General features: G+C 42.3%; 1 pseudogene; it reads right to left on the bottom strand.

Annotated features, from left to right (window-relative positions):
• Positions 1–261: 261 nt before the first annotated feature.
• LOC104451092 lies at positions 262–2,069 on the bottom strand (annotated as a pseudogene).
• Positions 2,070–11,685: the final 9,616 nt, after the last annotated feature.

Here is an 11,685-nt window from a genome sequence, read left to right as displayed (position 1 = left end):
GGAGCCGAACCAAGTCGGGTCAATGTTTTGCTCCCTTTACATGTATCGAACGTAATCTCCGAAATATCAGAAAATGATGAAACAACACGACTCAAAATCAGAACTTCATTCTAGTCGAATTTGTTGCTATGGTCATGTCACTTTAAGCGTGCATCCTAGGGCACATTTCAAGCCGTGTTGCACCTTCATCATAATCCAAAAATTGCTACATCTAGCAAAACTTTGTGCGCAACGTGCACGCTTTGCTTGCTCGCTTTCAGATCATATAATTCCAACTGGGGCAGGGTCAAAAAGTGAGGGTGGGGAGAGACGGAATAGCATTGTCTTTAGTAACCGGGGAATGCCGGAGGCGGAGGCGAGGCGTACCGGGAGCCGAATTCTGGGGGCAGGATGAATGCTGGAGTTGGAGGCGGTGGAGGGGAAAAGACAGGAGGTGGTGGTGGGGAATGTACTGGTGGTGGAGGCGACAAGAGAGGCGGTGGTGGGGAATGTACGGGTGGTGGAGGCGACAAGACTGGCAGCGGTGGTGACTGAACTGGAGGCGGAAGGGACTTGATCGGGGGTGGCGGTGAGTGAACGGGTGGTGGCGGCGGCGGCGGAGAGTGCACCGGTGGGGGAGGTGGGGGAGTGCACTGGTGGAGGAGGAGAATGGATTGGTGGTGGCGGTGGAGGCGAACGTACAGGCGGTGGAGGGGAATGTACTGGAGGAGGGAGCGGAGAATGTACCGGAGGTGGTGGTGAATGAACAGGAGGAGGAGGAGATCGAACAGGCGGTGGTGGTGTTGACTTTGGTGGAGGAGACTTCGGAGAAGTTGGCGGCGGATGCACCTTGCGCTTGGGAGGGGATGGTGTTGAAGCTGGAGGCTTCGGATTCGATGACGGCGATGGCCCTCCGCATCTGGATCTGCTGCAATCAACAGGCTTCCTCACCACCGGAACACAAGCCTTGGCAGGCCTTTGCCTTGGCCGCTCGGGCAAGCAATTGCTGCTGTCGTCAGGAAAATGCCTCTCCTGGAAGGCGGCTCACAAGCTTGATCCTCGCCATTAAAGTAGTTGTTCGAAAACGTGAAGTTCGTCAGCTTCGGCAACCCGCAAATGCCTCCTGGAACGAACCCCGTCATCGTGTTCCCCGAGATATCCAGCAGCTCGATGGCAGAAAGGCCCTGGAAGCTCTTCGGCAATGTACCTATGAACGAATTCGACGCCACATCCAGGACCGTCACGTTCCCAAGCATCCCGATCTCGGGCGGCAGACATCCAGCAAGGCCATTGTTCGCGAAGATGAGCTCATTCAATGTGTTGGCCATCTTGCCGATGCTTCTAGGAATGCACCCTTTCAGATCATTGTGGGCAACGACCACGACAGAGGCCGGGGAGTTTCCGAAATTTTCAGGGATCGTGGACGTGAACCGGTTGTTGTTCAGGAAGATCGCGTCGAAGTCCTTTTCAAAAAGCTGAGGCGGCAATTTCCCCTCGAAATCGTTGTATCTGATGTCGAGATACTTCAACTGCGGCAAGGACAAAATTACTTTCGGAAACAGCCCGACGAAGCGGTTGTTGCTTAGGTCGAGCTCGTAAAGGAGCGTGAGCTTCTCGAAGCTCTCAGGAATGACTCCGCAAAACCGGTTCGAGTTGATGTGGAAGAGAGCGAGGTCGCCCAACAAACTGAGCTCCGGTGGCAGGTACCCAGCGATATCGGCATGGTTAAGATCGATGCCGGCAACGACAATCAGGTTCGGGTCGTCGAGAGCCGGCGAGCAGAAAACCCCGTTGTACTCACAGACGCCAGGCCCTACCCAATTCCCGGTCGTGTTGAGAGGGTCCGAGTACATGGCCTCCTTCCACGCCCGGAGAGCGATGTATGCTCGCCTGAGCCTGGAATTGGCGAAAGTCTCGTTCACCTCGACCACGTATTCATAATTACGGGGCAGCTTGGTGTTCTCACGGAGGGCCAAGAGCTGGCGGCGGGCGATCAGCGACGCTTCGGAGGTCGATAGGCAGGAGGAAAACGTAAAGTAGGAGGAGAACAGGAGGAGAGCAAGCGAGAAGCAGCAGCGCGAGGCCTGCATCTTCCAAAAGGGCGGCGCCACCCTGGCAGGCCCAAGGCCGGTTCTTGCAATTCGCAGAGGACGAAGACGAACAATGCCGGCGGTTTGAGAGGCCGTCGGCTGTGCACAGGAGAGGCTCTGTCGGCAGTGTCCCCTCCGCAGTTCGATTCCTTCGACGGGAAGAGATCGCCTCTGGCGCCACAAGATATGGCAGTTTCAATCTCTATGTTCGGCGTTCGCCGACCCCCGCGATGATTTTAAAGGCGTTTCCGGCGAAAATGGACACGCTTTGGCTACGGATGTTCGTTTAGATAGGCATCGGTGCTCTCGTCCTAGGTTGGCGCATTCGACGGTTGTCGTCGGCCGCAGGATGAGCGGACTTCAGTTGCCCCATGTCTAAAAATGAACACTCAGATGATGTCCCCTCGCCGGATCACCGACTCCTGCGGAGGGCTGCGCTTGATTTGAGGGCGGCGGTTGGTTTTGAAGATAACCTTCCAATTTCTCCTCTTCAGGATATATAGGGGGATTGATCAGCACTCGAATGCTAGCCAAAAGCAGAGCAGCAGAGATGCCTAAATACATCGATAAATGGCTAGAATCTCACTGAATTTACAGTGGTCCAGGTTACAATCTAGACTTTGGTCAGAGGATGAAAAATCCAATTCCATCATATTTTCCCTGGAAGTAAATTCCATTTTGATTGATAGGGCACTCCAATTTTTAGCTGGTTGGGTATAAGATTATCTCAGTTTTATAAATTTCCTCCAGGAATTTGGGTCTTTTAGCAAGTTTTACACGTGATTAGGTCTTACTTATTTGAACATTTAATCTGTTCTCGTTGTACTTTTGATATTATCGATGACAATGTCATAACACGGGATAAATGTACTCAAGCAATGATCCTGCCGAACCCATCATTTCTAAAATATACTTGGTTCTAGAATGAGTGATACAAGATTCAATAAGACCGGTTTACAAAAATTGATTTATTGAGTAATATATTCGGTTTATTTATTTAAATAAATTGGTTATATTCGAGAACTAATAGTAACCGGAGACTTTGCCTAGTGCTCAGGATCTCAAGATCTAAGTCTCTATGTGTGAGGAGGACGTGATAGTGATCCTAACAAGTTCTCCTCCGGTATTAAGTAATAAAATAAAGAAAAATTTGCAACTTTGATTACATTAGCTTCTTCGTTATATGTGTAATAGATACTTTCGAAATCAAACAGTTTTTTTTTTTTTTTTTTTTTATTGGTCGGAGATACTATCATTGAGAGACAATTGTCGAGTACGGGGTCTTGAAACATATTCTACAGGAAGGCAAGAAAGGGGCGACAAAATCGCTAAAAAAGGGACAGCTAATCTCAGCCTAACAACTTGTCAAAAAAAAAAAAAAATCTCAGCTAACAAGGTCAAAGACGAAAGTACATCTTTAAAAATATTTTTCATGGTATTTAGCTAAAATTTGAAAAATAACTGGAAAATATATTCCGTCATTTGAAAGAGAAAATCTGATTTATTTTCCTAATTACAAGCATGGAATTTCAGGCTCCGAACTCAAGCATGGGTGATATGAGAATAGGCATCAAGGTCCCAATCCTGGCCTTAATGGGCCTCTATGGACATGGGCAGCTTGATGAGTCGCCCCGACATGACCTTGATGGACTCAACGCAAATCTTGGGGACTTAGGCATGGGCATCGAGGTCGGCGTCGGCCTCAATGGACCTAGGCTTAAGGGAATTTGGCATTGCCTTTTGGACTAGGCTTGGGCATGGGGATCCTCACATGAGTATTGGAGTCCTACACTCGAACTTTGTGGAACTAACCCTGATGCTGAGGCATTGAGGTCTCAAGCTCGGCCTCAATGAACCCAAGCCCAAGCATTGGAGAGGCGAGCATCGGCACAAAGGTTTCAAACTCAGCCTCAATGGACCTTGGGATGAGCACTAGGAACTCGCATCTAAGCGTGAGGGACCTAGTCCTAAACGCGAGGACCCAAGCATAGACAGCAGGACTGCAAGCCAAAATTAATGGACCTTAGCTCGAGTGTTGAGGACCTAGTCCTAGATGTAGGGGACCCAAGAATGAGCATTAGGGTTCATGTGCCCAACTAAAGAGTTTATGGTCCAACAATTAAAATTTCATTACATTTTGGAAAATGATTTTTGATTTTTGAATTTAAATATAGATTTTTCATTGATCAAGAAAATATTTTTGTTGACTTATTTTCCTTAGTGATCCAAATGCTGAAAAGTAAAATTGTGAAACAAATGGAGCCTTAACAACTATCCCAAAATACTCATTAACACGACTCTTAAATCATTTTAATCTAACTAGGCCTACCATTCCTCTCGTGGATTTTCTGCTTTCGAACGGATCGGGCCCGACTGGTCAAGCACGTGGGCAAGGCCCACCGGGTTATAATTCGCTAGTCCTCCAATAATAAGAAGCAGGCAAGCGAGCAAGCAAATCAGAAAATAAAAAGGAAATGAGCATGTTGTTTTAATACAATAATCAACGTGGAGTTCATTAAGTGAAGCTACTCGATTAGCCACGACTCCTCATTGACAATTAGGTCAGCAAAAGGCGATCAAGACAAGACCCCACTTTCGAAGATTTTTTTTGAAAATTTGCATGGTGATTTTCCGTCCTAAGATCTCTCTGCTCTGCTCAGCTCTCGAGGATCGTCGTCGTCCGAGGAGCCTCTTTTGTCTCGAAGCTTTGGCGTGGCTCCACTGGAGTCAAAGGCCCTCTCCATGATCGCTAGGGAAGTAGACGAAAACTTTATGGGGCAAAGGAGGGATTTTGAATGAGAATGACAGGAAAAGGGCCCAATTCAAAGGACGCACGACCCAAAAGCAAAAGCTGAAAAGCGATTTGAGGAGAGAAAAGTTGGTCCTCATTATTGAGATTGAGCAGCCCTGAAGGTGGAGCTGCGTACGTACTTTCTTTGAAAAAGGCAAGTAGTAGCTTAGCTTTGGGGATGTGCTGTGGTAGTGATACGGACTCTTGTCTATTTCCGTTCGTGCCCGCAAGACGGCGGTCGTCGGATGGGCGCCGTCTTGTCTTTCTGGCTTTGGATCTCTGACGGCGTGGTGGCAACGGGTTTGCTGACCTTGATAGATTGTTGGGATTAAACATTAAATCACGTATTTATTTAACAGATTGAGTTATCTCATAAAATTTTACGTGATATTAAAATTAAAAATCCAAATTCAAAGCAGACTAAGCGTAGGCTAGGCAAATAGCATATTAAGCATGAAAGGGAGTTGAGTTCGTAGCTATGACGCTCGAGTTGCAAGATTAACAATTTGGGATCAAATCCGGCGTTGATGTGTGGATGATATAAGAACGCATGCATGCCACGACGGTCAGTATTATTTTACTTCACGACATAGTTAATGATGTGTGCTCTTATCAAGACGCGATTAAATTAAGGCTTTGATTTGAGGAGTTCTTGAACGAAGCTTTTCTAGGGTTTATTTTTACTACGGCGCAGGACATGCTGGCTCGAAAAGCCCCCCCAACATGACTCGTCGTTTCATCATTTTAATTAATATATCAACCCAAAGCTTCTCGACTTGTTTAGGTATTTAATGAGGCCACAGCAAATGATGATAAATTTCGATAGGATCACATGAAATGATGGAATAAGAAGCTCGTCGACTTGTTTCGTACGACAGCCATTACTCATTAATTAGCTTGAGATAGAAAATTATTGCTGATTCAGACGACTGTCGGGAGGGCTTTTGAAGATGCGAACGAGAGATTAGCGTGAGAAGTTGGCGTTGCCTAACGTGCATGGGGAGATGAATCGAATGCAATTATTTTAGTATTTGAGGTTGGAGACACGAAAATGTACAAGTCACGTTCAAATGATCATATCTACAGTGTTTCTGAGCCATAAAGTAAGGACGTGAATTAGGAAAAGCTGTCGATTATGTATGTTCAAGAAAAATATTATTTAATTTTTCTTTATAATTACACTAGATATATTAAAACTGGTCGTTAAAGTGCAATTGAATTGTAAAACTTACGAAAAGTACAATGGAATTTTAGAACTTATTAAATTCGTACAATCGAATCATTCCGTTAATTCCGTCTAATTAAAATAACGGAAAATATTATTGTGGTTTTTTTATTAATTTCTTTCTCGAGCATGGCCTTTTATTTATTATTTTTACTTTTCTACGTGGCATTAACCTTACTAAAACATGTAATATAAGATTAAAACAATGTCGTTTAGGCTCAAATTCTAATTTTTAACTAACATCTAATTGAATTACATTAACGAAAAGCTATTTTTTCTCTTAAAAAAAGGAAAAAAAAAAGACAAGGGCTACAAGCCTGTTTTTGCCGTAGAAAAGGGTTGGTAAGGGCTCGGTGAGGGCCGCATGAATAATCCACGCAGTAGCATTTTTTTTTTCCACCGTTCAAACATATCGAATTAGAAACCAAATTAGCAAATTCCTATTAACTTGAATCAATGAAAGGACCACATTAAATATTTTCATATGGTATAGAATGAAATTGAACAGCTATCAAAAGTTCATATACTATATTTAATAAATTAAAATTTTAAAAAAGATATTACACATTAGGCAAAAGTTATTAGATCACGTCAAATGAATGAAAAGTTTAGAGATAATATTGCATATTTTGTTAAAATTCAATAACCACATTGAACAAGCTAAGAGTTCAATGACAATATTTTATATTTGGTCAAAACTTAGAGACTATTTGTATCGCCATCCATAAAAGTATATAATTACAATATATTTACCGAGAATTGACTCCAAAAGTGACATAGATAACTCCAATATACAAGGGATTAATTATTTTCTTTGCAATCGGCACATCTTTTGCGCTCTTTGCTAGTTTAGCTTCCCACTAGAATTTGAGATTTGCCTCGTTAACTGTCACCTCAACAAAAGGTAAAACGTTATTTCTAATGTCCCGATATTAGTAGTTATTAAGAATTAATCTCATCGAAAGAATTTTATCATCTCTTCTCAATATTACTCGTAAATTTTTCCCACGTCATAACGAAAAATTTAAAAAAAATTCTAACAGGAATCTGTCAATGGCATAATGTGATGCCATTTTTGCTTTGCGGATCACGTGAACCGTCTTTAGACCTTCTCCAGTTGCTTCATTGAGGCCGCCCATATAGATTAGGGACGAGTCCCCACCTTGCTAAAGTGATAAATCCGAACGGCAGCCTCGTGTCTCAATTATTTTTTTCTATCTTTCTTTACCCCTTTTTCCTCGAACGAGATTAATGTTACCATAGATAGATCATAGACCTTCTTTTGTTCAAAATCAACTGCGGGATTCACTAAAATCCAATGCCCACCATTGAAACTTACCCATCATCGTATTTATTCCTAATGGCGACGCAATTCGCTTTCGTGGGCCTTTTGCCTTTGATGCAGTGAGAGAGATGCTTAGATTACCCAACTTGATTTAAGAGATCATGATTGACAACGGAAATCTCAATTATTGACGAATCTATTTTTTTTTTCTCAAGCGACAATGTAGTATAATATTAAATGATATGGCGAAAAGTATGAAAAAAGTCATAAACCTCTTGAACCGATATCAATTTAATCATAAAACTTTCAATTTAACAAATTTGACCCTAAATATTTTCACATTGTTACCAATTGAGGCTTTTCAATTAATTTAGGCCGAAAATTGCTAATGTAGATCTTGAAATTTTTATACGTGGCGCAATCGATATGAAGTTGACAATTTTCTTTTAATAATTTGTTTGATTTTATGTATTCACTTTTCATTTCCTTCTCTTTTTGCCAGTGGCTAGCACAAGCCATGGTTGACAAGGGTCGCCTTCACCTGGGAAAGGGTTGCCTCGCCGCCCCATATGAGGTTGCTCTGACCTTGGAAAAGGTCGGCCTCATTGGTGCTCACCCTCATAGGGAAGGCTTGGTGAGGCTGACTAACTATGGTAGTGAGGGCAAACCTCATCGGCCATGATATTTGCCGTCCACAAGAAATGAAAAAGAAAGGAAAAAAATTATTAAGGAAATATTTATATTAATATCGTCCGTGCCATATTAAACCGTTGGCGTTTACGTCAGCAATTTTCGATTTAAATTGATCAGATGAACTCAATTAATAACGAGCGTAGATGAACTCAATTAATAACGGCGTAAAAATATTTATGATTAAATTGGTCAAATTAAAAGATTTATGATTGAATTTTCATTAATATACTAGATTTATGATTTTTTGGTACTTTTTGCAAATGACATACCAAAACAAATTTATACACTTCAATAGAGAAAATCCGGCGAGACTCGGAACGTGAGAAACCAAAAGTAGAGACGCAATCCTTTGATTACCATCGTTTGCCTTTTGATCATTTCAAGGATATCGTACCGCTGCGCTGCTATTTGACCCGTGAGAAAGATACCATTTTAATTATATAAAAAAAAAAAGGAAAAACAAAAGAAAAGTCAATTTCGCAGTCCAACTCAAACGTTGCTCCACGAAGCATACCGCAAACGACCGGATTGGACCTAACGGTTAGGCACGACTCCTCTGCGTCAACGCGCACGATAAGGCGCGCGAGGATCGCCGTCCAACGAGAGGAAAACACGAGAGAGGCCCGTTCAACCCCTGCTCGATCCGCAACCCGAAGACGAGGAAGAGAAGAAAGACGAGACGAGATCTTTCACGATCGAACGGGGATCGGGTTGACCCGTCTCGCGGTCGCGCCGCACCTCGTCCTCCATCCGTCGGCCCGGTCAAAAGCCGTCGGTGGTTTTTCTCGTCCTTTTCGTCTTCTCGCTCCATTTGACCCGTGCGCGAGAAATTGGACGGAGAGACCAAAACGCCACGCCATCCTCCGTCGAAACGGAAACGAGAACGGCAGAACCAGCAGCAGCAGAGCCTCTCTCTCTCTCTCTCTCTCTCTCCCCGTTCGTTCTTGTCGTTTAACGGAACCTACGCGACACGTGAGGAGGGCTCGAGAGATTCTCTCCCCACCTCAGAGTTTTCGGAATCCAATGCCCGAAAAAACGACCCCCACAAAGCATCCACGTTGCCTTCCCACGATGCCCGACCCGGATTCCCAATTTTGACCCCGCTCAGCGACGAAATTTACATCTATAATCCACTTACACGTGCTATTAGGGTGTTAATAAGGCAAAAAAAAAAAAAAAATACCTTCATCCATCACCATACATTTATTTTAAATTGTTTTCGTGCCGTGAAAAAAGTTACAAACTTATGCCTATATGAGATATTTACCTTTCGTTAAAGTTTCATCAATGTTCATATGATGTCCACATAACATAATAGAATAAAGCAAGTTGTATTGACTGAAAAATCATTTAATAGAATCTCGATGGAAGGTTGATATATCACATATATACAAATTTGAGTTCTTTTTTATATTATGAGAAATTTTTTTAGAATAAATATGTTACGATGAGCATATGAATATCACAAAAGGACAAAACATGCTCAAAATGTCATTTTTGATAGGCACGAATGTATATGATGCCTTCTTTGTCAAGAAGAAAATTGGATTAATCTCTTTGAGGGGGCGTCAATCTCACCATCAATGAATCTATGAACTAAAAGGAAGGCAAGCAATGCATTAAATCTTAAACAAAGTGAGAATTCTGCAATGTTATGACAAGTATAAGGGATTTTCATAGATCATTGATGGAGGCAAAAGATGTGTGCCAAGGCATGGTGGCTACTAGTAGAGTCTTGTAGAGGTATCTAGGGAGATTTTCCTTTTTAATGATTTTTTTTTTTTTTTGAGATTACTCCTATTTACTACATTCGATGAAATCGATAAAATGATCATTTTCGCGCATCTTAAATTATGACATAGTCTTACTTATTTAAGGTTGCGAGAAAACCACTTTTTCGAATTCTATATGCTCCCGTCAATAGCTTATCTTTTAATCATACCAAGAGATTTAATCAATTGGATGCCCTAAATAATAGTAGATCAGAAGATCCGCGAAAGCCTATATTCTTGACCCGGCGTGACTTGCTCCCACGTGCTTTCTCCGCCTACACATCTAGAACTTAAAATAACCAAGATTGTGTCTGACCCCGTACTATTATAATTGCCCGTATCGAGCCAAATTAGTTGGCATCGATTTTGAAAACTGTTGGGTTGACCAGCCCTTGGCTAATGGCGACAACTCAACAAGTGAAGATCTCTCTCTCTCTCCTGCCTCCCAAAAGTCCAATAGAGAAGAAGAAGAAAACCCCCTCAATCCCTCCTCACCAACGAATTATATTTTTATAAAAACTGGAGAAAACCAATAAAGAAGAAAGAACCCTAAATTATTTTATGTCCCGATAATGGGAGGAGTCGTCCGATTAGGCAAAGGGGCACGAGAAAAAAAAATGGTAATATTCCGCTGGTGCTGAATTCCGAAAATGCCCTTCGTCCCATGGTCCAAGGAGCAGCTAGGGTTTTTGGGGAGGTGGCATTCAATGTTGTTTTTCTCCCCCCATAGTTGTTGTCCTAACCTACTCAGCAAAGGTCGCGTATTAAATGAGATTCTTTGGTCCCATTCCCATGTCAATAACATCCATTCAACCTCCTTGATAGAATCCACGACCCTGTCCATATCCATGTCCTTGGCATTAATGTTGGCAGATGCTTCAAACCCCCACCCCCCACACGAAATCATCGTGAGGATTTTAACCCTCTATCTTATCTCGCTCCGGCGACATAACTTGTCTTATTTTTTTGATGGCGATGCGATTTGGATTCTACCGCCCACTCGCCCATTGTGTCGAGAACTGATGTTCGAGCATTGCGTCGGTTTTCTCGCATATTGTCTTCTTTTTATACCTTTGAATTGTGAATGTTCAATGTTGGTCGGCCTTTTATCGAGAAAAATAAACATCATAATCCAAACTGAATTTGACATGCATCATAAATAGAAAGCAATAAGCACTTTACTATCCGAAAGCTCTCTTTGAGTATACAAATTTTTGGAAGTCAAATTGTATTTTCAATAATTCGATCCCTCGAGCATTCAAATTCAAACAAACGAAAAATTCAAAATAAATCACAAGAATCCAGCTCCAAACTTTTATTAACCCAAACATTTTTTTTTGTATGCTTTTTTCACTCTTGTTGTATTATGGTTTCTTTCTAATAATTAATAACAAATAAGGTCTAGAAAATTCATTAAAGTTAATTTCGATATGAAACTTCACCACCACGATATATAGTGAATCTTCTCCGCACACTTTTTTTTTTTTTTTTGGGGTCTGAAATCTTCTCCCCAATTCTGGTGCGGGGAAGTCAACAGCCCCCATTTTGAATTTTTAATCGAGATAATCAATCCGGGGAGGGTCGTGCTTTACCGGCTTTTTGCGTACGTCCGTGGTATTATTATCTTTTTTATTATTATTATAGGAAGCTTGAAATATATAAATAAATAAAAAGTAGAGTGAAAAGAACGCAGGGGGCAAAATGGGGAAAAGGGAGGAGGAGGGGATGCGTAATAATGGCGAGCGGGGGTCGGGGTAGTGCAAAAGCAGAACAGGAGCATTGAATGCCGGAAATGTCCTTATTGACCCTCCCCGTCGTAAATGACGAATTTAATGAGTCTCTCTCTCTCT

The sequence above is a fragment of the Eucalyptus grandis genome, chromosome 6 (assembly GCF_016545825.1).
Source record: "Eucalyptus grandis isolate ANBG69807.140 chromosome 6, ASM1654582v1, whole genome shotgun sequence".
NCBI classification, from domain to species: domain Eukaryota; kingdom Viridiplantae; phylum Streptophyta; class Magnoliopsida; order Myrtales; family Myrtaceae; genus Eucalyptus; species Eucalyptus grandis.
This window is presented reverse-complemented; position numbering and strand designations above follow the sequence as displayed.